The sequence below is a fragment of the Dreissena polymorpha genome, chromosome 8 (assembly GCF_020536995.1).
Source record: "Dreissena polymorpha isolate Duluth1 chromosome 8, UMN_Dpol_1.0, whole genome shotgun sequence".
Taxonomy (NCBI): domain Eukaryota; kingdom Metazoa; phylum Mollusca; class Bivalvia; order Myida; family Dreissenidae; genus Dreissena; species Dreissena polymorpha.
This window is the reverse complement of record NC_068362.1, coordinates 37,169,820-37,197,505: the sequence shown is the minus strand read 5'-3', so window position 1 is coordinate 37,197,505 and position 27,686 is coordinate 37,169,820. Positions and strand designations below refer to the sequence as shown.

Genomic DNA, 27,686 nt, shown 5'->3' with positions numbered 1-27,686 from the left:
TCCTCGCCAAAAAGACGCATTGTCGACGTCTTTAAATAGATGTTATTAACATATCGCTAAAAAGACGTTGAAAAGACGTTGTTAATTTAGCGGCGACGTCGCGACCGTAAAACAACAAAATAAAGACGTCTAAAAGACGTCTCATGATTGCTGGGAAGCAGCGTGTCGTGCTAGAATGTAAATCAAGCTAATCGTGATAGACATGTATGCCTTTAAAATTGACATTTTTTACATTTATAGTGGTCAATAGTATATATAACACGTGCCTCAAGCTTAACCATCTTTTTTCTTGACTTAAATTACCTCAAACTGTATATGCCATAGTGAATTCAATTATTCATTAAGTAGCAGGTTTTTTAATGTTTAAAGAGTAGTTATTTTTGGCTTCCCGCTCATGTGCACTTGGCACAAATAAACCGATCCTAAATAAAAGGGGTTATATATCAAAATTCACACAAAATGACATCAAACTTATGTCCATAACGGTCAATAGATGTTTGTAACCTAGAGAGGCGAACCCGATAAGATACTCAGACGAGCCAGATAACCATTCTCCATCCACGTCACCAACCTATTATTCTATTTATCCTGTCACATTTACAACATTCGATGTTTCTAAAATATATAGTTTTCCAGTATTTTGTGTTTAAATATTTAATATGGGAAAAAACACGCCGCAGCAAAAACATTGTGACGTCATGTCATGCAAAACGCTTAGGCTAGCTTCCGTCTTGTTAAACAACACAGAAATCGAGTCAATCGTTATTAATTCAATACATAAAGACGAAATTATGCTGTTAAAATAATATTTTTTAAACAAACAGTACTTTACACGTATGTTGTAATTTTTTTAAATTTAAAACAAGTATATTTTATAAATAGAAAATAGTACAGGCGTGCGCATGCGCGGACAGCAACTGACGGATATTCGAGGTCACGTGGTCATCTAGCCTAATATCTTTTGGGATATTAGGTTACCTGGTTATCGGGCTGATTTAAAGGCATGTGACAGGAGAAACAAAAATATCCATTCCGTACACATCCTTCATCAAACAAAGAGCACCTTCTGTGGTTACACATATTTATATAAAAGCCATTATTCAAACATACAAGCTATCACATAATTATATGGCTGAATGGCGTTATGTCTGACGAAGATCCTATTACAGGTAGCAATAATCAACACATTTACCTGTCAATGTACGACGTGTGTGAACTTATAAAATCGTTGATCATTTTCCCGATGTACAATACTTGCGTTTTAAAATACTGCATTCGAAATAACCCTTATCAAATGCTGTTACGGTCAGTTTCAAATGCCAGTGTTGATTATGTGTTATGGGTAATTAGCTATTGGGATAGCCGGACTAAAGCCCGTGCGTTTAACTTAAATAAAATTACCTTTTGTTTTGAAGGTATTCTGAAAGGTAATCGCATCATCTAAGCACTTATAGGGGCCTAATTATGATTTGATTATTGTGAAATTCCAAAGGGATAAACGTAATCACTGTTGACAGTAGTCTTAAATAGAAAGATTGATCATACATTTACTCCGTTGGAGTACATAACACATATTTGTTAATGAATAATTATTTTACAACACACATACCCCATTTGTTAACGATTGCTTTGTCTTCATTCAATCTCATTTTCTCCAATTTCTAATTTTTCCAAAGCGAAACAAGTTTCGATTTGATTCAATTTGTTTATTGGGTGTGTCAACTTCCGATTAGGTTAGTTTACACTTACTCCAATTCGCATGGTGTCATTTTATGGAAAGGCCAACTTTTAAAGAAATTATGTAGCCATTTGGTTATTTCATATTGTGCAAGCAATATCAATCTAAAGATTAATATGTCGTCTTCAAACATGATATAAAAACATATCTTATGCAACTTTTCAAAAATATATATCGGAACAAAAGAATACACATAGGTTTCAGGAAATAAACGATAACGAGTTTGGTCCGAGAAAAGAAGAAACTTAAGATCTGGATCTGGATGGTTACGTCGAAGAAACCAATTCTGGCTATTACTCGACGGTGGTGGAGTGCGCGATTGTTACACTATTGTTGTTTTAATACACTGTCTTTGAAAATGTCGATTGTTGAAGAGTTCACAATGTCATTACTTAGTTTATTCCAATCTATCTCAGTTTTGACAAAGAATGATTTTTTTTAAAGAGGACAGTTTTTGCTGGGATAGTTTCAAAGCACTTGGAGTTATTGTTCACAAGGTTACACACTATATTATGAGGGATATAGTCCTCGTATTGTTTAGCCCTTGTGGTACGTTTAGGCCTTAGTGGCTTAAGGTAGCGTTCAATGGAAATGGTCGGTACGTGCCCTTCCACCACCTTGTACAATAGCGTCAGCCTTTGGGCGCGCCGTCTGTCTTGGAGTGGTGGGAGTTCCAACTTGCGGAGCATTTCAGTGACGCAGCCAGGCTGTCGGGAGCGGTAGTCTCTGGTGATGAACATTGCGGCTGATCGCTGGACACCCTCTAGGCGGCAATGTCTGTTTGGTGGAATGGGTCCCAAACAACACTGGCATATTCTAGTTTTGAGCGGACTAGTGCTAGATAGGCATGTTTGCGGCATTCTAAAGGGCAGTGACTGAGATTTCTTCTTAGGAATCCAAGGGTGGAGTTAACTCGCTTTGTTATGTTGGTGATATAAGTTTTCCATTTCATGTCTTCAGATAAGGTGATTCCAAGGTAGGGATTTTCTTGTACTCTTTTGAGGATTTCTTTGTTAATATTGTAGAAGTAGCTAGATTTGTGCTTTGAGCTTAGAAGGTAACATTTCTTTCCGTTAAATTTACAAATAGAAATGGCCTCTACTATTGATCATGATCTACGACGGGATGGAACGCGTAATTGGCGCAATTGTAACTTATTGGCATTTCATATTTGACCATATCGTATTTTTTCCATACTTTAAAATAATTATGTCGGTCGAGTCCGCTACACCTTGAAATTACCAGTTTCTACGTTCGAGTGATCTATTGTTTGATTAAATTGCGTGCCGGTAAACTCGTCATCAAGTCAACTCGTCCCGTGGTCAAGTCGTCCCCATTTTGGTCAACTCGTCCCTGTTTTTTGGTCAACTCGTCCCTACCCGATTCAACTCGTTCCCGACATACAGTAATATACAGAAGTAGGTGTAAAATGGTCAGTTTATAACTCTAAATCATATTAATGATGTGTTATTTTCTCTAAATGTGTTATCCCTTGAATTGTCTAAGCAACTGGTTGTCAGACTTTTGAACTTGTGGTCGGTATCTTTCACAAGTTAATCGTTTTTAAAGGAGTGAAAGATGTTATTTACTGCGCACGGTAATTAATTGCCTACCAGTATTCAATCAAGTTGTGTGGTATTTTAATAATTGTTACTTGGATAAGCATGTTTAACAAGGGAGATGGTGTTAAAGGTGTTATATACAGCGTACGTTAATTCATTGCCTATAATGATCCAATTAAAGTTAATTGGTAGTTAAATGATTAAGTTTTACTTTAAAAAGCATGTTTATCACAAAAAAATTGATGTATTATAATGTTCCTTGTGTCAAAGAAATTGAAAACATTTCAATTACGCGTTGTTTGTCGCATGCGATTTTTTATAATAGATATAAGTTACTAGTACTTAGTAATATGTATAAGGCGACTGAATTTAGCATAGTTTATTATTAGCTATATATATATATATATATATATATATATATATATGTGTGTGTGCAATTGAATACATGTGTACAAGTGAATGTGTTATGTGAAATGGAATATCCGTGTATTTTGTGTGCCAAGAGTGTACGTCCAAGGCAACAAGGGAGCTTGTTACGGAGCTGCAACTTACTAGGTACCACCGACGCCAGCAAACCTCAATGCAAGGCCATATATCCCGTCTGTGGACATTGTATAGACGAGACGAAGTGTCCGCAAAACACCCGAACAACTGAAAAACTTATTTTGTGAAAGTTGTGAAATAAAAATGCTATGTTAAACTCTATTGATGTGTTTCTTATTTATGTGTTTGCATAAATAACGCGTCTCGAGCTCATTGCCAAATTAAAAGTTTGAATGAGGTACGAGCTGACCATGAATATAAGTGTATATGAAGTGTAAACAACAAAAATAAACAACGGATGCGATAGACACCTATAAACTGTTAGATGCACATAATATCACTTAAACATTAGTTCATTTTTGTTGTTGCAGAATTTATATATGTCGTGCATTAATTTATGACATCAATCTTAACTTGTTATATCTAATTTAAATCTAAATTAGCATAAATTATATTGTTTCACACGTTTTTCATTAAATTAAACGCCTGCATTTATTCGTCTACTGCCGTTTGCATATTTTTGCTACTGACGTTTGCCATTCCTAAACGTACTACTGACGTTTGCCATATTTGTTTTCACTCTTTAAACATTTATTTAATATCTGGTAGATATTTTTGTTTGTTTATGCATAGACATATGTAATATATGTTCGTCCGGTAAAGCATAGACAGTTCTATGGTAGTTAATTTTCGAGAACACTGACTCTTTGTAATTTTACTACTGACGTTTGCTTCTTAAATGGAAATTTGCGCCGAAGTGTTCTCGAAAACCAGAGCAACACACAAAACGCGTGATATACCGATTGAAAGCTATATGCATGCCATATTGTCTGCACTAGGTCGTATGAAAGTCAGAGAATGATCAGTAAAGATATTGGGAAAAAAAACCTACCTTCGCGGCTGTTTGTTGTCATAAAATGACTACTGACGTTGACTTTTGTGGTCACGTGACAGTTTTTGTTCATTCACAGTGGAAAGTATATGATAATTTGTCCACACCGTTACAAATTTGACAACACCGTTACGCCGCATAAAAAAGAAGACTTTTATATACATTAAGATTCAACAAAAACTGCAAACGTGTTTTAACATCATAAAGTCTTCAAAAAGGTGTCAAATGAAAGAAGAATTTAGTATATAAACATGTACCCGAACATTTCATAGAAATTCTTAAAGTTGTAAAACGTAATTAAAATGTGTATTTACACCGTTACGCACTTGATGTTCTGATAAAGTCGCTGACGATTTGGAATTGATGTAATAGCCCCTCATGATCACTTTATACAATGAAACAACGCCAAAACATTCATTTAAAGTAAGTTGAAATAAAATAATATTATCAAACAAGTATTTATGTCCGCAACTGTGTTCTTTTCACAGCTTTTGGCATGCGTCAAATAAGCCTTCATAATCGCGATCTGGGTCACATTAGATCGTGCCCAGCTTAGGTTGACGTCCGTCTGACATGTACCTAACTGATAAACGGTCTGTCGACACTGCTTTACTAATTGTGTTTTTGAATATTTTTTATTAAGAATGGAACCTAATCAAATATTCACCCATGACATAATTGTTTGCCATCCGTATAATGAATCAGCTGATTGATGGCGTCATAAAATGACACTTATTGCGTCATTTTCCAAAAAAAAAAAATTGACGATTTATTATAAACGCGACTTATTTCACATGTACTGTATATCGACATACGGTATTTGAATTGTCAATTAATCACATTTTCCTTATTTCGTGTAGTGTGCATTGTTAATAATCCATGCATATACTTTTGACATTTAATAATGTACAAAAAGCCATACAAATATCGCACAATTCATAAATAGTCTGCAATATTTGCTATCCGATTTAATTCACGTTAAGCATAGAGCTGTATAAAGTATAAGATGGTAAAAATAGCACCACACTGGAATTCGGAACGTCCCATTTTGTACACGGGTAGCCTAAATCCACTGATTTATCTGTTGTGTAATGGAATGTTTTTCATTCTTTGTGTATTTATATATTAAATTATTTTCTTGTGCATAATAAGGGCATTTATTATAGACCAATAACATTGTGCAAGTTTAAACATAATTATGTTTGTATGCAGAAATCTGCAAATGCATCCGAGTTTACCAACGGCTATTATTTGATAAACTGCTCCGGTTCATTTTAACAGCAGTAATGTTCATAGAGTACATGACGTAGCGTGTGATGATTAAGAAAGTTAAACGAAGTCATTTGAAAATAGTGATAGGATGGCATAAGGGTCTTTATTTAACTATGCTAAAATAATTCTGAAAAAACCCTAGATGCAAAATCGCCATTTATTGCCCTGCATATTAAGTCAAATTAAGTGTCAGTCGCTGCAATTGTCTGTTTACTGTCATTTTGTCAGGAGCAATCGCCGCCATATTGGATTTTGATCATTTTCTTTCGAAAATAAAATGAATTATATTCAAGTAAAATCTTCTTTTCGCGGTCGTAATGTGTTACAATTCGCATGCTGCGTTAAATTGAATCGAGGCATATGGTGATATTTTTACTAGTTTTACAGTTTGTGTGTGATTTTTTTAAGACTATTTTGCGTACCAGAACAAATACATTTATATCACTACGCATGGTTACATTCGTTAGATTTTAAGCGATTTTTAAGAATTAATTAAAATAATTGTTAGGCTAAGGTTATTAGATCTAGTTATGTTAAATGTCACGTTGAAAAAAATCAAATGGGATAAATAGAATACTAGGATTAGCGTTGAATACAGAGACGTTTATGTTGCTCGGCTCGAACACCGAAAGCGCTCGCCAAGGCTCGCGCTCCCGGCGTTCTAAGCCTCGCAACATAAATTTCTCTGTATTCAACGCTAACCTAGTATTCTCTATTTGTTTAGTTATCCTCGATGAGTGTAGTGATGTGTAAGTCATATTGACCACAGAGTTCAGAGTGGGAAGACGTGCTTTTCGGACATCGTTGTAACGTACAACATTCGTTTATCTTCTTTCGTAAAAAATTGCACCGATGGACGAACGAGACATGTAAGAGCGTAGAGGTTGAGCAACGTCGGCTATTATCGACCGTCGGTAGTTATCGTATATTCCTGATTTGGGCCTTTTATTATACGAAAGATGGTTAATTACGTAATAAATTACTTAATACATGAACACGTCACTTTTCGATCTTTTCGATTTGAACGAGCTCAACTGTTTACGCAAACAAAACAAGTACAATTTTACTAAAATTTCATGACGTTAACACATACGATAAGGAGGATGCCGTTTCTGAACCAATCTCATGTGTCCTTGGCTGCACTGGATTGAATACCTTTCTACTTAAATACAAGTTTAAAACATGGAACAACGTTCGCATAGCAAAATCATGCGTGATTTGACATTGAAACTCCAGATATCAGATGTGTCGATAAATGCCGACGCAAATTTATGCGATAGGTAATTATCGACAGGTTTTTATTTTAATAAAAAAATAAATAACTAAAGGTCTAAACACTATTTGAAACGTGTTTATATATCGCGTTCAGCTATAGATCTTGCACCTATCGATATTGCGATATACGATTCATAAAAGAAAGGCCTTCTAGTACGTCTTTGCAGCAGTCGAAATTCTAAAAACATTGTGGCAAAGGGAGAGTCCTCATATTTTCCCTTTGTTTTCAACTTTAATTTGGTTACTATACGCTAATTCTTTAATAATTTGGTTCTTTTATATAGATGCTTTCAAATTCGTTTGCTGAAAAATTAGATCTATTAACACAGGAGAAGGGTAAATTCTTTTTTGTCTTTTGCTTCCGTCTAAATTGTAAAAAATGTAATGATGTTAGGTTTGCATAACATTGTAATATGACCTGCATTATCTGTTTTGTTGCTGGTAAATATATGTCAAAACAAGTTAGAGTCCAGAATTCGCCAAAGAAAATGGGCCTGGCTATTGAGGCCGTTCGAAATAAGGCAATGTCAAAACGCAAAGCTGCCATGACGTTCGGTGTGCCGAGGTCAACGCTCTTAGATAAGCTGAGTGGGCGTGTCCTGGAGGCAAAAATGCATTGTTATAATTGTTTACGTTGTTTTATGTTTAAATTGCTCACTATAAAATGGAATTAATTATGACAAGTTAGAAGAGTTTTTGAATTGTTTACTTGAACAAGTGCACGATGTCGGTAATAGCCGAATCCTGTCGATAACGCCCTCCGCACAGTCAACTTATGATGACCTCCCTTTTTTTACTTATACAAATTGGCGCCGATATTTTATATCAACCAATGGCAAGAGCGTCCGTTCAATATTCTATATATAACTTTTCTTTTTCTTTTTGCAGCGGCTGTCATCGAAATGGGTAAGTCTAATGTCTTAAACTGTCGATAATAGCCGACGTTGCTCTAGTAGTCAGGACCACACTATGATTGCTGAATTTCTCTTTTCAAGACCTTAGTATATTCAGTATATAACGTATCACAGGTACTTCAAAAAATTTTTAACCTTATATACATGTATATTAAATATATATAGGACCCAATTTTTCTCAAGTACCAGTGTAACGTATATTATGATGACCGAATTAAATATTTAATTATATGTCTTAATCTTCCCCCTGAACTCTGGGTTATACATAGAAAGCCGTTAATTAATTACTATTGAAATCATGCAGTAATTGCGCAATAGTCGATTCCGAGCTACGATCCCTAAAACAGTTTACAATACCAAATACAAATCATTAATTAGAAAACAAATCTTTATCTAAAGGCCCCCCTCCTCGCCTACCCAATTCTAAACTGTTGACTACGTCATTACAGATTCCGAATAGTTGTGTTGTTATCATTACATCAATGCATTATTTGACAATACAAAGATTGCTTATATGAAGCATAAAATACATGCCCCATTGTAACAGCACGGATGGCTCAGTGGGTTGAGTGGTAGACTTTCGATCCAAGGGTCATTGAATTGAGCCCAGTTGAGGATAATTGTTTTCTTCCTTCATTGTTTTCTTTAATTGTATTCTTGTTTTTACTGGAGCTATTTAGTTTCAATGTCTACATTCATCAAATTTAAAGCATTTAATGACAAACTTACAATAACATACATGTCAAAATCTGTAAAATGTTCCTTGTAATGAAAATATTGTAATACAGAATACAGTTTGATCCTGTTCTACAAGTAAACAAAAACGTCCTGTTCGTATTATCAAATTTATTTAGTATTTCCATCTCATGATGCTACAGTAGAAGCCAAAATATGCATGAAATCACATTCAAATGTGATGTATTTTTATAGTCATTATACACAAATAAATATAATGTACACTGTAACTATGGTCAAATGATCAATTATAACAGCTTGAATACAGGCTTGATTCAAACTTTGTCCCACCCCCAAACCATTTTATTTGTAATTTCTTAGGAGTGTTTAATCCTTATTCAATACTGAGTCAGTAAGAAATATTATAAATGCATTATTTTAATTTACTGAAACATGCTTTGTCCAAAAAATATACACATTGCAATAATGCTTATTTTGGATTCAAGACTCAACAATATTATTTAATATTTTCATAATTAGAACAAAACTGAAATATTTCATAATAAGATAAAAACTAACAAATATATTCATATATACTACACGAATAATGAAACATTTATCCGAGACAATTGCCACATTGCTCAACAAAGATGTCAGTAAGTCGCTTATTTTACTTGTATTCAGTGGTATTCAACATCATAGCTTCTTATTCTTTTACCCCAAAAACAGCAGAAAGTATTGAAATGTATTATAACAATTACAAGCACAGGATTGTATCACACATACAATATATGTAAAGTATGCATTGTAAATTTTAAAAACATGTAACAAAATCATACCAACATATTGTATCATATATAGGAATATTCCAACCATGCAAATGTGATGTCACTATATACAATGTAACTAAACATGCCCACTCTTTCAAGAGTTTTAGTTCAACAACATAGTTATTAAATCTTGAATATGACTGGTAACTTTATGCCAAATAATGGAAATAAATACAATTATGTGTTGTTACATAAATGTATTATTTTTGGCTGACCTATTAAGAAACTAAAATAAGTTATTCTTAACATTTTAAACTAGACTCTTGCCTTTTTTAATTATATCAATGCAGAAAAAAACTTGGTTTAGTAAATTTCCCATACCTCACACGTGAAATGTAATTTTAGTATAAGCTTCACTAAAACAATTTAAATCAATATGTTTCAGTCAATTGCAAAAGCAGTATTCACTCAGTTCCCTCAAAACTAAAAACATACATTAGCACTAAATGAAATGATTTCAAACACAATTCATCTGTTTCAAATTTTCACAAACCATTTGTAATTCCATTGTCCCACTGAGAGTTAAACAATAAGCACTGACAAGATAGTAATAAGCACGAGTAAAGATTCACATCACTTGTAAACCTCATATGTAACTTGAAATCAAATCATAAACACTCTATGAACACAGTCATGCAATTTCAAAACTTGTTTCCCTAATAATGATCGAAATGTCTCTTCCTTCTACAAGCATAGTTGACCAATCAGTCTTCCAATAAATTTTCATCTAGGTCTATGTCCTGAAAAACAAAAATTATATGTTTCTATTAAATTTCATGCTGATACAACAAACATCTCGTTGTTGCTGTTATTATTCGCATATTAAAGGGAATGGGTCACAGTTTTTTGTTTTTTTGAAATATGTAATCAAATATGTTTCCTTTATTTTTTAATAGTCTTGATTAATAATAATTGCAAGATAATATATTTTAATAAAAACTATTGCTTTTCCCAGGTTTCAAACCAGGGACCCCCTGAAGAAAAAGCTTATGCACTACCACTGCGTCATGATATATTGTAATCAACATATTTTTTAAATAATCGACAAAAATTGTTACACATTTCAAACGATGAATATTCATTATTGAACTTAGATACGTATTTTTAGGCATTTGTTGTCCCTTATAAAGTTAAATTTAATTTAAGACCTTTCTTACTAAATTCAAGTTTTAAAGGTTTCATTTTCAACCCTTCGAAAAAGATGAGCAGAAAACAGCATAAAACCTGAACAGACTGTGAGTTACTCACAGGCTGTTCTGGTTTTATGCTGTTTGCCCATAGCCATTTTCACTTTGCTTCTAATGTTAAACCAAGTTGCCAAAAAACAAAAAAGTAACCAGAACACTTTGAAACTACACATAAGTTAAGTTCAAAAGCATCTTAAATAAAACGATGAAAATATTAACTGTTGATATTACTAAAAAACTAAATGACATGTAAATTGTTAGAATCAAAAGAATATGTAAAAAAAAACTTTCATTTTTGATGAGAGTAAGAACAAGTATTACTTTGTTCTAGAAACTATAAATAAAAGACTAAACAATGGCTGTTTGTAAAACATGCATGCCCCCCATATGGGCTGTCAGTTGTAGTGGCAGCCATTGTGTGAATACGTTTTTTGTCACTGTGACCTTGACCTTTGACCTAGTGACCTGAAAATCAATAGGGGTCATCTGCCAGTCATGATCAATGTACCTATAAAGTTTCATGATCCTAGGCCTAAAAGTTCTTGAGTCAGGAAACCATTTTACTGTTTCGATTCAATGTGACCTTGACCTTTGACCTAGTGACCTGAAAATTGATGGAGGTCATCTGCCAGTCATGACCAATTTACCTATGAAGTTTTATGATCCTAGGCGTAATCATTTTTGAGTTATCATCTGGAAACCATTTTACTATATCGAGTCACTGTAACCTTGACCTTTGACCAAGTGACCTGAAAATCAATAGGTATCATCTGCCAGGCATGATCAATGTTCCTATGAAGTTTCATGATCCTAGGCGTAAGCATTTTTGAGTTATCATCCGGAAACCATTTTACTGTTTCGAGTCACTGTGACCATGACCTTTGACCTAATGACCTGAAAATCAATAGGGGTCATTGTCAGTCATGATCAATGTACCTATGAAGTTTCATGATCCTAGGCCTAAGCGTCCTTGAGTCATCATCCAGAAACCATCTGGTGGACGGACCGACCGACCGACGGACGGACTGACGGACCGACCAACATGTGCAAAACAATATACCCCCTCTTCTTCGAAGGGAGGCATAATAATGTAATAACATCAAAAATAAAACAATAACATCACCAAACAAGGGACAAAATTGTCACAAAACCAGGTTTTCATTGTGAAAAAAAATCTGATAAAGGGAGACAACTCAAACTGAACTTTTGAAATGAACAAACAAAATTAACCCCCTTTGTAAGTTTGTTTTAAAATAAATATATTTTTAGTCGTGGCGACCTTGACATTGGAGATATTGACATGATTCTTTCGTGCGACACACCGTCCCATGATGGTGAACAAATGTGCCAAATGATTTTAAAATCTCATAATGAATGACATAGTTATAGCCCAGAGAAGCTCATTTATGGCTATTTTTTACCTTTGAACTCAAAGTGTGACCTTGACCTTGGAGATATTGACGTAATTTTTTCGCGCGACACACCGTCTAATGATGGTTAACAAATGTGCCAAATGATTTTAAAATCTCACAATGAACGACAAAGTTATGGCCCGGACAAGCTTCTTTCGCCCGCCCGCCAGCCAGCCAGCCAGCCCGCCCGCATTCGCCAATCTAATTACCAGTTTTTTCCTTCGGAAAACCTGGTTAAAAACCTGGTTAATAAAAACAAAATAGTTGCATGGAAACCTGTTGTGGGAATATAATTACAACTTTTTACATTTTCAAATAAACGCTGCATTCTGAGTGGATAATCTGCCTAATGTGACATATGTTATAGACACTGTGAACCCACTCTGTGTGTGATTTAATTTAAAAATATGTACAACTGTTATAATTTTTCATCAACAAGAGGCCAAATGACTAGATTGTATTGCTTGAATCTTAGCGACGTCGTTTTCCATTTGTTTATAGTGAAATTACATTATTGTTGGGCACATTTTTTTAAATATTTTGTTATTCAAGAAAGTTGAAACCAAAACTCAAACGAGATAAAAACACAAGCAACTTAAAGTCGGTTAAGGCCCTTATAGTTCAATAAATTGCAGCTTTTTTACACATTATGTCATAATTATAAGAATTCAATAACATGCATGTCATTGGCTGGTATATGAACTGTCATGAAAAAGAGTTGTTTTTATGAATATAAGGCGATAGTTTCGCTAACAGTTTATGCACCGCTTAAAAGTTGATTAAAACGCTATTCATTTTTTAAATAAACAAGAGATGTGTTCGTCAGAAACACAATGCCCCCTATTGCGCCGCTTTGAATTTTTTTTTTGATCTTTGACCTTGAAGAATGACCTTTACCCTGAACTTTCACCACTCAAAATGTGCAGCTTCATGAGAACGCCACTTTGAATATTTTTTTTGACCTTTGACCTTGAACTTCCACCACTCAAAATGTGCAGCTTCATGAGATGCACATGAATGCCAAATATCAAGTTGCTATCTTGAAAACTAAAAAAGTTATGGCCAATGTTAAAGTTTTTTCGGACGGACGGACAGACTGACATACTGACTGACATACTGACTGATGGACAGTTTAACTGCTATATGCCACCCTACCGGGGGCAAAAAAACAGTGACATTAAGTACACATGTTCACGTCTAATCTACCACGCTACATGAACACCATGCATAGAATTCTAACTACCTGTGTTCCCCCTGTATCAACTCCCTATAAAACCCAACAACAACAAACATTAATTCAGTTCAGCTGGCTTCCGAGAAAACTGGGTTTAATACATGTGCGAAAATTGTCATAACAGATTAGCCTTAGACGTCGTTTATGGTGTATTTACTTTAAAAGAAGTCTCTTCTTAGCAATAATCAAGTATTGGCGGAAAGTGTCGTCACTGATAAGCCTGTACAGACTGCACAGGTCAATCTGAGATTACACTTTATTAACAAGCATTAAACCTAGAATGAGGCTGAATTAGACTTCATTAGATTTCCTTAAAACAAAAGTACCTTTTTTTTAATCCAAGAAACAGTGGTGACAGATTTTCTATTGAAGTTATACATTTTGAAGATAATATAGACAACTTCTTTTGAACAGCTTCCTATTAGATCTATGTTTACCAAGGGCAATAACACAACACTGTTACCAAACACTGCATCATTGCCAACCACAATTTTCAACTAAGATTCATTTACAAGCATGGGACATTTACACTCTCTAAGATACTTATGTCTGGATTTCTGTCCAAGTTTTCAAACACCAGCAATTTACTCTCCAAGATACTTACGTCTGTATTTACGTCCAAGTTTTCAAGGTCAAGTTCGAGCTCCTTTTCAAGGTCAGCCATCTCTTTGGCCCCCAGTTTTGGCTGCTGCAGGTTGGCTTGATGATTCCTTAAAAATGCAAATAGAAACAATGTGAAACTCCAGTTGCAGTCACAGCAGATTATTCTTATCATGTACTATAGCAGTCCACTTGGAAAATGGGGCTGCACTGCTGGCTGGCTTGGGGCCTGTTACATATGATCCGTGCTCCGTGAAACGGAGTTTAATGCATGTGCATAAAGTGTCGTCCCAGATAGGTCTATGCAGCACACAGAAGCAAATAAGGGACGACACTTTCTGCTTTATCTGTATTTGTGTTTTTAAAAGACTTCTTTCAAATGAAAATTTGTATAAAAGCAGAAAAATACAAATTGCAACTGTATTTTTGTTCCTTCACAATTAATTCTCTGAATTTATTTAAGTCTTGCCTTGGTAATAAATGTGTCTTGTTCTGTGAAAGCTGGTCATGATGCATGTGCACAGGCTAATCAGGGACGACACTTCCCGCTTAAACTTGATTTTTGGTAAGAAGAGACTTCCTTGAAACTAAAAATACCATTAAAGCGGAAAGTGTCGTCCCTGATAAGCCTGTGCAGACTGCACAGGCTAATCTGGGACGATACTTTGCGCACATGAATTAAGCCCAGTTTTCTCAGAACAAGACACATTTAGTTTCACTTTGTTTATGTATGAACCTCACTCTGGGATAACTAGGCTTAACGCATGTGCATTTAGCGTCGTGTTAGATTAGCATGTGCAGTCCACACAGACAACACTTTCTCTTTCATTGAATCTTTTTTAAAGGAAGTATATTCTTACTCTTTGCACTTTTATCTTATATTTTGTTTAAAGAAAGTATCTTTATAGAGAAAATATAGTTTTAAAAGCATGTGTCATCCTTGATTAGCCAGTACAGACTGCACAGGCTAATCTGGGACAACACTTAACACACATGCATTAAGCCCCATTTTCTCATAGCCAGGGTTAGTTTATTTGAGGTATGTGACCTATTCAACCAACACAAAATTACCATTATGTAGTCTATAAAATATAATCAAACATATTCCTGTTTATTAATGCATTTCAAAGAATATCATTTGGATTATGTAACCATGCAATTTTTAACCACTGATAAATAAAAACCAATATGTTTCTTCAATTAAACGGTAGACGAAAATACATTTCTACCTCTTTAGGTTGTTAATTTTTTAGTTTTGAGGATATTAAGGGAAAGATCTATGGAGCAAAATAACACCCTGCTAAACCCTGCCCCTTTTTGCAGAACACTGTACCTTGTTTGATCTGAGATCATTACCTGTTTATGTTTGGATTATGTCAACATGTTTGGATTCTGTCAAGTTTGGATTATGTCAACAAGTTTGGATAATGTTAAAATGAACATTCAACTCCTTGTTTTCCAATATCTCAAGTCCCTGGATTAAAGTGTACACTGCTCTTAAGGCTGTTACAAGCATTATCTATACATGTATATGAACTAAGATGACCAGTGATTAAGTTCATGAAATACATTGATTCTTTGCATTAACTTGACAGTAAACAACAATAAGAGTTGATTCTTTAGTTAAACAACCACAACAACAACAAACAGCAAGCTAATCTTATCATCAATTACACATTATCATGCTTATGAAAATAGTCCGTGCTTGCATAAACATGTGTTTCCTGTAGTATATCGGGCTTTTTTCCTTCTTTAGCAAGGGCCTTATAAAGGCCCCTTCCCCCAATAGAAAGGCCTCTTTTTCAAAGAGAATTTCTAAAAAATTATGCAATTCTAAAATTTCAAGCTTATTTTTTATCATGTATTCAAACTCAGATTGTTTTTTGCACTTGTTTCAAGAGTGAAACGGTTATCATATATCAGTATATGGGCTCTTTACTTCCCCTTTGCTATGCCAATGCATAACAAATATTATATTTTGTGCATACTGGTATTTAAAGATATTGCGTATAGATCAACATCAGATTAATGTTGGCAAAATATACAAGAACAAGGGACAAAATTGTCACAACCCAGGTTTTCATTGTGAAAAAAAAATCTGATAAAGGGAGAAAACTCAAACTGAACTTTTGAAATGACCAAAAAAAATTAACCCCCTTTGTAAGTTTTTTTTTTTTTTAAATCTATTTTTAGTCGTGGCGACCTTGACATTGGATATATTGACGTGATTCTTTCGTGGGACACACCGTCCCATGATGGTGAACAAATGTGCCAAATGATTTTAAAATCTCACAATGAATGACATAGTTATGGCCAGGACAAGCTCATTTATGGCCATTTTTGACCTTTGAACTCAAAGTGTGACCTTGACCTTGGAGATATCGACGTAATTATTTCGCGCGACACACCGTCCAATAATGGTGAACAAATGTGCCAAATGATTTTAAAATCTGACGATGAACGACATAGTTATGGCTCGGACAAGCTCATTTATGGCCATTTTTGACCTTTGAACTCAAAGTGTGACCTTGACCTTGGAGATATCGACGTAATTATTTCGCGCGACACACCGTCCAATGATGGTGAACAAATGTGCCAAATGATTTTAAAATCTGACAATGAACGACATAGTTATGGCCCGGACAAGCTTATTCCGCCAGCCCGCCAGCCAGCAAGCCAGCCCGCCAGCCAGCCAGCCAGCCAGCCCGCCCGCCCGCATTCGCCAATCTAATAACCAGTTTTTTCCTTCGGAAAACCTGGTTAAAAATATTAATAAAAATATCTCTGAACTTTTGCAATAGAAATATTATTTAAAAAATTCCACAAAATAAATAATAATACATCATCTGAACTATTAATAAATGCTAATGACATACTCAAATTTAATATCAACAATCAAGGTCTCAACAAAATATAAGGTAAGAAATTCCATGCAATAGCAAAAAAAAATCATGGACAAAAACAAATATGAAACTACCACAAACATATAAGTTCCCTTTTTACCGTAAATTGAGAATGAAAGGTCTGACACCACAGCAATATTTGAAACTCGTTCTAGGAAAACTGGGCTTAATGCCTGTGCATTAAGTGTCCTTCCCCGATTTCCTGTGTATTAACCACAGGCTTATCAGGGACCACACTTTTGGCTTTTATGGAAGTTTTTCGTTGAAAGTATCTTCTAACTAAAAATCAGGTTTAGAAGGAGATTGTCGTCCCTGATTAGCCTGTGCAGATTGCACAGACAAAACGGACAGACACTTTACGCACATGCATTAAGCCCCATTTTCCCAAAACAAGGTCCAAATATGGAACTACCAAAACCACAAGGTTCACAAGGTTCACAAGGTTTCCAATTCTCTGTGGGTTGAAAATTAAAGGTCCAGCACCACAGCTTGACCTTTCATGATAAAACAACCACCAATAATCCGATCTTGAAGGGTTGACCTTTGACCTTGTGACCTGAAAATCAATAGGGATCATCTGCGAGTCATGATCAATCTACCTATCAAGTTTCATGATCCTAGGCCTAAGCGTTCTTCAGTTATCATCCAGAAACCATTTTACTATTTCGGGTCACCGTGACCTTGACCTTTGACCTACTGACCTCAAAATCAATAGGGGTCATCTGTGAATCATGATCAATGTACCTATTAAGTTTCATGATCCTAGGCCCAAGCGTTCTTGAGTTATCATCCGGAAACCATCCGGAAAATGTAGATTTAGGTCGCAGGTCAGCACATAAGGTAGTCGTGAAGACGCAGCGATGACCTGTAAATAAACTCTGACATTCACACGTTGTTTTAGGTCGGCCTTCCCATCAAGGGCAAGGTAATCAGGTTGATCCTGATGACTAGTTTATACACTGATATACAACTATCAATACATTGCAGAGTTTACTCCTCTGATACGAATTATTTAATTTTGATCTAATAGTTAAAATAAATGTGAGTTTAAACTATCATTTGTGTTTGTTCTATGTAATTACAACCTTAAGGTGAATAGAAGAACCCGGGTATAAAACAATCCTATCACAATTGCAATTACTACCACACAAATTGATATACATATAATTTATAATAAGATTAATAATTAGATTGTTATGCGACTAAGTCGTCATCAATTTGGACTAGCATTTCTTAGATTAATTACCCAGTACGCAGATTAGGCAAAAGACAGTCAGAATTTAACAGGACAGACCGGCTGCCGAGTAGAACACATTGAAAGGCCAGTTGTAAATTTCACTAGTTGCAATAATTCAACTATCAGCTTTATGGTCACAATATATCAAAAGATTTCCTTAACAAATTCAATGTAAAACCGACAACTTCAACGAAAAATAAAGTCAAACTTTTGCGCGTAGACACCCCCATAGGTTTGAAACCCATACCTTTTCTTAAAGAACATGCCAAGCCGAATGGATTTAAACAATAACAAGGGACAAAATTGTCACAAAACCAGGTTTTCATTGTGAAAAAAAATCTGATAAAGGGAGACAACTCAAACTGAACTTTTGAAATGAACAAAGAAAATTAACCCCCTTTGTAAGTTTGTTTTAAATTAAATCTATTTTTAGTCGTGGCGACCTTGACATTGGAGATATGCACATGAATTTATTTTTTTTGACCTTTGACAATGAAAGATGACCTTGACCTTTCACCACTAAAAATGTGCAGCTTCATAAGATACACATGCATGGCAAATATCAAGTTGCTATCTTCAATATTGCAAAAGTTATGAGCAACGTTAAAGTTTTCGGACGGACACACGGACGGACGGACGGACGGTCAAAATTTGTGTGCGTATGGAAAGGCGTTGTCCATATACACATGCATACCAAATATGAAGGTTATATCTCAAGGGACATAGAAGTTAAGAGCATTTTTCGAAACCTAAACGCAGATTTTGAAACCTAAACGCAGACCCCTACTTCAAGGTCAAGGTCACAGGGGTCAAAATTGTTGTGCGTATGGAAAGGCCTTGTCCATATACACATGCATACCAAATATGAAGGTTATATCTCAAGGGACATTTATGACCATATTTTACCTTTGAACTCAAAGTGTGACCTTGACCTTGGAGATAATGACGTAATTATTTCGCGCGACACACCGTCCAATGATGGTGAACAAATGTGCCAAATGATTTTAAAATCTGACAATGAACGACATAGTTATGGCTCGGACAAGCTCATTTATGGCCATTTTTGACCTTTGAACTCAAAGTGTGACCTTGACCTTGGAGATATCGACGTAATTATTTCGCGCGACACACCGTCCAATGATGGTGAACAAATGTGCCAAATGATTTTAAAATCTGACAATGAACGACATAGTTATGGCCCGGACAAGCTTGTTCCGCCAGCCTGCCAGCCCGCCAGCCAGCCAGCCCGCCCGCATTCGCCAATCTAATAACCAGTTTTTTCCTTCGGAAAACCTGGTTAAAAAAGATAGGTCATGCAGTATGTAAGAAAGAACTCGACGCGAATCAACGGTCACCGTTTTAAGGTCACCTTTTTACCGGCTGATCTCCAGTTGATGAGGGTTTCCCGCCATCTGTCAAAATCTCATGAAGTCTCCAACCTATAAGCAAAACACTGAATTTGTAGTAGAAAACAATGTTTTCCCTACCACATGCACACAGAAATATTCAAAAATAAAGTCATGGCAAGTGCCCATACAGAGAATTGTGTCTTCAAATAAATGACATTCCATTCTTAAGAGGGTATAGCATTGAACATAAAAAAGATTTAGTATATTGTAACCTAAAGGAGAAATATATTCTGATTAAAATGTGTTTTTATTGCATTTTATTATCTTCCTATTCATATTGCACCAATATATTAAGTTTGGCTGGATTATCTGTCCATTTGGCCATTTTATATCATATTTTTACACGCTGGTGTTTTCCGTCTGAAGAAGGCGATTTTAGGCCTGTAAAAGCTTAAATGTCCCTTTACGATTTAAAGCTGTTGTGTTCAATATCTGCAACAATATATCAAAACAAACCAAATGGATAGGCACGTGGGGCTTATGCGGGGTGGGGAAAGAATGAATTTGTTAGATATTTTAACTCTAAGCAATTTTGATAACGTCTCTTTAGTGTTTTTTTTTTTTTAATCACCCCAAAAATGTCAATTTCAAAGCAAAAAAAAATCCAATTTCATCCAAAACAATAAACAAATTAGTAAAAATGAGAGATCAAAGATAATTTAAAGTGTAGAAATCAATAAGCTTCCAATAACTTGTTGTTGGGCAACAATAAAAGTGTGAAATCTTGAAAGCGCCTTGTCGTTCGGAGACCCTTTATTTACCAGCAGCCAATGATATATTGTAGCAAATAATGCCGTGGGTGCCTTTAAACTGCAGCAGATGGTCAATATGCACTGCCAGCTCTCATTTAGAGGTTCAAGAGAATACAAAATTTCATATTTTGGGCACAAAATAAGTACTTTTGACTATTTTTATGGTGGCAATCAGGTCAAAATGGAGGTTCATAACCGAGCGAAAGAAAAAAGTGCTCATGTTGGGTGTTTAGACTGGAAGGAAAGGTTAAAATGTACAAGATACATATATGTAGGCAAGCATTATAAGCTTAGCAATGAGGTTCCATGTACTAACAGGGGCAGAAAGGGAGCTCAGATCAATGTAGGCTTCCTGAAAGGGGTTTCTAGTACTTCTTCTGGTGACACAGCTTCCCGCAGAATTCTCAACACAACAAATATCATAGATCCATGTCACCTTTGTATGCAAAGACACGCGAATAAGGTCAATATTTCCCTTACATCACTGAATGAGAGAAGCATGTACCAAATTAAAAACTAAACTGGTTGCTGAAAGTGCCACATTTTGGCAAAAAGATCCCTCTAAGGTAATTACATGATGAAGGGGACACTTGCTACAACAATCCTATGTTTAAGTCCGATGCGACATCCTTTCAAGCCAGAACATTAACAGTAAGCATAAGCTAATTGTAGGGTTACAAGTAGCAAATCAACTCAGCTGTACTGCATACATGCTCAGGAACAAGGATAAACCTGTTAAGTGCCAACTTCTGCTGCCAGCAAAGCACGAGCTTTACGTGTCGGGACGCGGAACAATAGATTCAAACTGCACGGAGAATTGCACAACGGCAAGGGTTTGAGTGACGACAAACCTGATTATGGTAGTATTTCACACCTTAAGCATCATAAATATGCTGATTTGCTTGTGTACATGATAATAATTTAGTATTATAACCTGTTTTGTCATCAATAACCCTTATGCAGTGGCCCTCGGCTTAGTCGCAGACATTCCTCTACCTGAAAAAGTCAAAATACCCAATAGAAATAGATATAAAATGAAAAAAACACATGCATTTATGTATTTTAAGTGTATTTCTATGAATAATATGAAGTGATAAAGCTTGTTATATTCATGATTGTACTAAACATGAATGCTGGCTCAGCTAAGCATCTGCTGCACTGTCCAAACTGTAAAAACGTCCGCCATTCCATGTCAGTGAAATGGGGCTCTGTTTGAATGTTAATGCTTTACGCACAACCTATTGTTGCGTTACTTGATCAGGGAGACCCAGGCGTTGAATTCTGACTTCATGTAGCACATTAATGCTACACGGTCAACCAATATGCCTTTGAATTTAAGTTGGAAAGCAATTTAGCCCTTATTCGGCTATATAAGGGTGGGGGATCAACTTGAAAAACAACTATTCCAGGTCAAATCATCTGAATTCATGCATTTAATGCACTTATAATCTTCTCTTTTGCTAAGAAATGACCAAAAATCAGCTTTCCAAGTCATATTTTGCACTTGCAGATGATTTTTCATTTTTACCTAAAGTTAGTTCAAACCCAATGGCAATGGTTTAGGTCCAGAAAGGCCGAAAATCAAAAAGGCCGCATACCAAAAAGGCCGAATACCAAAAAGGCCTTACCAAAAAGGCCTCAAAGGTTACCAAAAAGGCCAAAAAATGAACCAAAAAGGCCTTAGAGCAATTATTGTTATTTTAGTATGTTATACTTTTACATCTACTTCTACAAGCAAACATTTAAAGACAATATACAGTCACACTGACAAAATACAACATAATTACATAATAATATTGTTAAACATGTGAATTATATTTTTTATTAAATAATGTGGAGTACGACATAAAACATGTATGAAGTTTTTATTTTCCTTATTACAAAATATACATATCTGCAATTAATTGAAAATAGGGTACGACATTAAACATGAATTAAGTTTGTATTTTCTTTATTACAAAATATACATAATTTCAATTAATTTCAATTACATGATAATATTGTTTAACATGTGAATTCTATGTTCTATTAAATCAAAATGGAGTACGACATAAAACATGTATGAACTTTATTTTTATTTTCTTTATAACAAAAAAATTAATTTACAACGAAAAATGCATAGAATATACAGTCAACGTGACAAAATACAACAGAATTTAAACTACATAAAAAATATACATGTGCATTTCTCCAGCACAACACCGTGCACTTGACCGACCTTAGCCAGGAACTCGGAGGTGGTGCATTGTTCGCCTCATACTTGTCACATAAATTAGAGATCAAAAGCGGTCGTTATAATAAGATACTACGCAAAAATAGAAAATGTAAGTTTTGCAATGGACACGCTATAGAAAACGATTATCACTTTTTACTTGTTTGTCCTCTATATAGAGAAATTAGAAAGGAACATTTGAAACCATATTTTCAAAGGTGGCCAACGTTAAATAAATTTGACATTCTAATGCAGTCGGCTAATAAAAAAGACATTATAAAGTTTGCTAAATATATTTGTAATTCTAATGAAATGCGTAATGATATAGACAATCAGTTATAATTTTTAATAATATAACATAAAATAAAGCATTTTTATTTCTTTCGGTTTAAGTCTTCCGAATTTAATGGATCTAATTTTATATCGTTAAAAGTTAAGAAACTATTTTAAAATGCGCAAGTAATTATCAATAGGTGCCAATTAGTGTCATTTTACACCATATGTGGGCTTTCTACTAATCCGTTATCAAAACAGATGCCGCAAACTGTGAATGACGTTTGACATTTCGATACCCGATCTGATTAGCGAGTTTTTTTTACCAGTGCAAATTCTTTCAACTTCTTATATTGTAAACATTGCAAAAATAGTTTACGAGGAAATTAATAATATATAATAATATATTATGTACTTAATTATATATGTTAATATTAAATATTTGCCTTTTAGCAGTAATTAATCCATTGCGTATATTTTATTTTATTTATTTAATTGTTTTACATAGTAATTAAGAATAACTTTGTACACTATATATTGTGTATGTTACTTTTTTGACGACATTGACTATGTTATACGATTGTAACAATGCTCATTTTGTCCTAACACATTGTAGATGTGTTATATCGGATTTAAATAAAACGTTTGCGATGTTGCCATCGGTTACACCAGTCTTACTCTACTGCATGCTGTCGGGGCCGCATCCTATACAAGGATAGGAGGTCATACCACAACACTCACACAATGTCAACACACAAACAATAAACACTCGTAAAGAAATACGTATAATTTGCACGATTTAAAAACATTATTTTAAATGCCAAATAAAGTCCAGTGTACAACACCTCCATTACTCATTTGTTACACATTACGATGCAAACAGAAAGTTGAAATAAAAATATAATTTTATTAAACGGATAATTCCTACGTGCTAATTGGCGATAATTATTCCGACTTTGATTACAAAATTAACGGCTTTAAATTAAAAAACTGAAACATCTATTACTCAAGGAAAAATATTGTGACTAACGAACAATTCATACAGTATGCGATAATTCGCGACACTTTTCCCGACTTCGCTTATAAAATTAACGGCTTTTAAGTAGACTAATAAAAAAGTTATGACTATTTAATAGATATGATTGTTATATTCAGCATAACTATTCAATGATAATACAAAATATTGTGTGGCCTTTCTGGTATACCATGAGGCCTTTTTGGTTCACTTATGCGGCCTTTTTGGTGCGGCCTTTTTGGTAAACGGCCTTTCTGGTACTATACCATGGCAATGGGATGCTGATAGTTGCAATGCGCTCTCTCTTGGCCATGGGTGCTGTGGTAAATTTACTGGTGTGTAACCGGAACAATACGGCAGAGGCTAATCGATTGACCGAAAACCAATGCAAATAATCGTCAGTCATACTGTAGCTTTAGGTTACAATATACCAAAAGATTTCCTACACAAATTCAATGTAAAAGCAATAACTTCAACAAAAAATAAAGTCAAACTTTTGCGCATAGAGACCCCCATAACCATACCTTTTCTTAAAGAGCATTCCAAGCCGCAATGATTTAGACAATAAAAAAGGGGGGTCATGCGTTTTGCAAGAAAGAACTCGATGCGAATCAGCGGTCACTGTTTTACAGCCATCAATTTACCGGGTTCGTACCAGTGGATGAGGGTTTCCCGCCATCTGTCAAAGTCTCATGTAGTCTTTAACCTTCAAGCAAATGAGTGAATTTCTGTTAAACATCAATGTTTTCCCTACCACATGCACAAAGAAACATTCTAAAATAAAGTCATGGCAAGTGCCCACACAGAAAATTGTGTCTTCTTATAAATGATGTTCAGGTTTTTAAAGAGTATAGCATTGCACTCCCAAAAGATTTAGTATATTGTAACCTAAAGGAAAAATATGTTCTGAATAAAATGTGTTTTTCTTGCATATTATTATCTTCCTATTCATATTGCACCAATATATTAAGTTTGGCTGGATTATCTGTCCATTTGGCCATTTTAGATCACATTTTCACATGCGGGTGTTTTTGGTCCGAAGAAGGCGATTTAAGGTCTGTTAAAGCTTAAACGTCCCTTTAAGATTTAAAGCTGTTGTGTTCAATATCTGCAACAAAATACCAAAACAAACCATATGGACAGGCACGTGGGGCTTATGCGGGGTGGGGAAAGAATGAACTTGTTAGATATTTTCACTCCAAGCAATTTTGATAATGTCTTTTTTGTGTGTGTTTTTTTTAAATACCCCCAAAAATGTCAATTTCAAAGCAAAAAAATCCAATTTCATCCAAGACAAACAACCAATAAGCAAAAATGAGAGACCAAAGATACTTTGAAGTGTAGAAATCAATAAGCTTCCTATAACTTGTTGTTTCACACTAATAAAAGTGTGAAATCTTGAAAGCGCCTTGTTGCTCGGAGCCCATTTATTTACCATTCGCCAATGATATATTCTAGTATAAAATGCCATGGGTGCCTTTAAACTGCAGCAGATGGTCAATATGCACTGACAGCTGTCATTTAGAGGTTCAAGAGAATACAAAATTTCATGTTTCGGGCACAAAATAAGTACTTTTGACTATTTTTATGGTGGCAATCTGGTCAAAATGGGCGTTTATAACTGAGCGAAAGACAAAAATGCTCATTTTGGGGGTTTAGACTGAAAGGAAAGGTTAAAATGAACAAGATACATATATGTTGGAGAGCATTATAAGCTTAGAAATGAATTTCTATGAAGTAACAGGGGCAGAAAGGCAGCTCAGATCAATGCAGGCTTCCTGAAAGAGGTTCCTAGTACATCTTCTGGGGACACAGCTTCCCGCAGAATTCTCAACACAACAAATATCATTGATCCATGTCACCTTTGTATGCAAAGACAAGCAAATAAAGCCAATACTTCCCTTAAATCACTGAATGAGAGAAGCATGTACCAAATAAACAACTAAACTGGTTGCTGAAAGTGCCACATTTTGTCAAAAAAGATCCCTCTAAGGTAAAAGATGAAGGGGACACTTGCTACAACAATCCTATGTTTAAGTCGGACGCCACATCCTTTCAAGCCGGGACCATGACTGTAAGCATATTGTGAGAAAACAATACCAAACACAAGCTAATTGTAGGGTTACAAGTAGCATATCAACTCAGATGCACTGCATACATGCTTAGGAACAAGGATAAACCTGTTAAGTGCCAACTTCTGCCGCCAACAAAGCACAAGCTTTACGTGTCAGGACGCGGAACTATCCATACAAACTGCACGGGGAATTGCATGACGGCAAGGATTTGAGTGACCACAAACCTGATTATGACAGTATTTAACACCTTAAGCATCATAAATATGCTTATTTGCTTGTGTACATGATAATAATTTAGCATTATTACCTGTTTTGCCATCAACAACCCTTATCCAGTGGCCCTCGGCTTAGTCGCAGACATTCCTCTACCTGAAAAAGTCAAAATTCCCAATAAAAAATAGATAAAAAATGGCAAAAAACATGCTTTTAAGTATTTTTAGTGTATTTCTATGAATAATATGAAGTAATAAACCTTGTTATGTTCATGATTGTACTAAAAATGAAGGCTGCCTCAATAAAGTGTCTGCTCCACTGTCCAAACTGTAAAAATGTCCGCCATTCCATGTCGGTGAAATGGGGCTCTGTTTGAATGTTCATGCTTTATGCACAAGCTATTGTTGCGTTACTGGATCACGGAGTCCCTGGCGTTGAATTCTGACTTCATGTAGCACACTAACGCTACACGGTCAACCAATATGCCTTTGAATTCAAGTCGGAAAGCAATTTAGCCCTTATTTGGGTATATCAGGGTGGGGGGTCAACTTGAAAAACAACTATTCAAGGTCAAATTATCTGAATTCATGCATTTAAGGCACTTATTTTCTTCTCTTTTGTTAAGAAATGACCAAAAATCAGCTTTCCCAGTCATATTTTGCACTTGCAGATGATATTTCATTTTTACCTAAAGCTAGTTTAGGTTACAATATACCAAAAGATTTCCTACACAAATTCAATGTAAAAGCAATAACTTCAACAAAAAATAAAGTCAAACTTTTGCGCATAGAGACCCCCATAACCATACCTTTTCTTAAAGAGCATTCCAAGCCGCAATGATTTAGACAATAAAAAAGGGGGGTCATGCGTTTTGCAAGAAAGAACTCGATGCGAATCAGCGGTCACTGTTTTACAGCCATCAATTTACCGGGTTCGTACCAGTGGATGAGGGTTTCCCGCCATCTGTCAAAGTCTCATGTAGTCTTTAACCTTCAAGCAAATGAGTGAATTTCTGTTAAACATCAATGTTTTCCCTACCACATGCACAAAGAAACATTCTAAAATAAAGTCATGGCAAGTGCCCACACAGAAAATTGTGTCTTCTTATAAATGATGTTCAGGTTTTTAAAGAGTATAGCATTGCACTCCCAAAAGATTTAGTATATTGTAACCTTTACATCTGGACGGACGTCTACTTTTGTATCGGTGTTCATCCTATGTGTTTTGTGTCTACGTTCCTGGCCTGAGGGATCCGGGAACAGATACAGCTTTATTTCAGGTAAGTACTACCAGTATTTACTTCACTGGCGCTGCGAGCAAAAAATTTTTGCAACTTTCGCAGTCCCAAAAATTGAACCTTTGCGGGAACATACCCGCCATTGTGATTTGATTTTCTGATTGTTTCTGCTGTAGTATGACTTATTTTGTTGTCAAGATTGTGCAGAATCTGCACAAAAGTGACA

The 27,686-nt window shown here is 35.2% G+C and overlaps 3 protein-coding genes across 14 annotated transcripts in view; 1 reads left to right on the top strand and 2 right to left on the bottom strand.

The window, feature by feature from the left end:
• The window catches only part of LOC127841134 (uncharacterized protein CXorf38 homolog), a 335,137-nt gene that overhangs the window by 175,521 nt on the left and 131,930 nt on the right, over positions 1 to 27,686 (bottom strand). For 4 of the 7 annotated variants that reach the window (XM_052369726.1, XM_052369727.1, XM_052369724.1 and 1 more), the window contains exon 1: positions 1,610 to 1,712. The exons of 2 other annotated variants lie outside the window; for them this stretch is intronic. The gene's annotated coding sequence lies outside the window, so the exon portion shown is untranslated. Of the gene's footprint in view, positions 1 to 1,609; positions 1,713 to 27,686 lie in introns of those variants that run through there. One more of the 7 variants, XM_052369718.1, reaches the window with a different exon arrangement.
• The window catches only part of LOC127841140 (zinc finger protein 600-like), a 188,286-nt gene that overhangs the window by 122,973 nt on the left and 37,627 nt on the right, over positions 1 to 27,686 (top strand). The window lies entirely within an intron of this gene.
• Positions 9,028 to 27,686, bottom strand: part of LOC127841135 (coatomer subunit beta'-like) — a 238,277-nt gene continuing 219,618 nt past the window's right edge. Inside the window, exon 26 of one of the 2 annotated variants that reach the window (XR_008030718.1) lies at positions 9,028 to 10,022. The gene's annotated coding sequence lies outside the window, so the exon portion shown is untranslated. Of the gene's footprint in view, positions 10,287 to 27,686 lie in introns of both variants that reach the window. The other variant, XR_008030719.1, reaches the window with a different exon arrangement.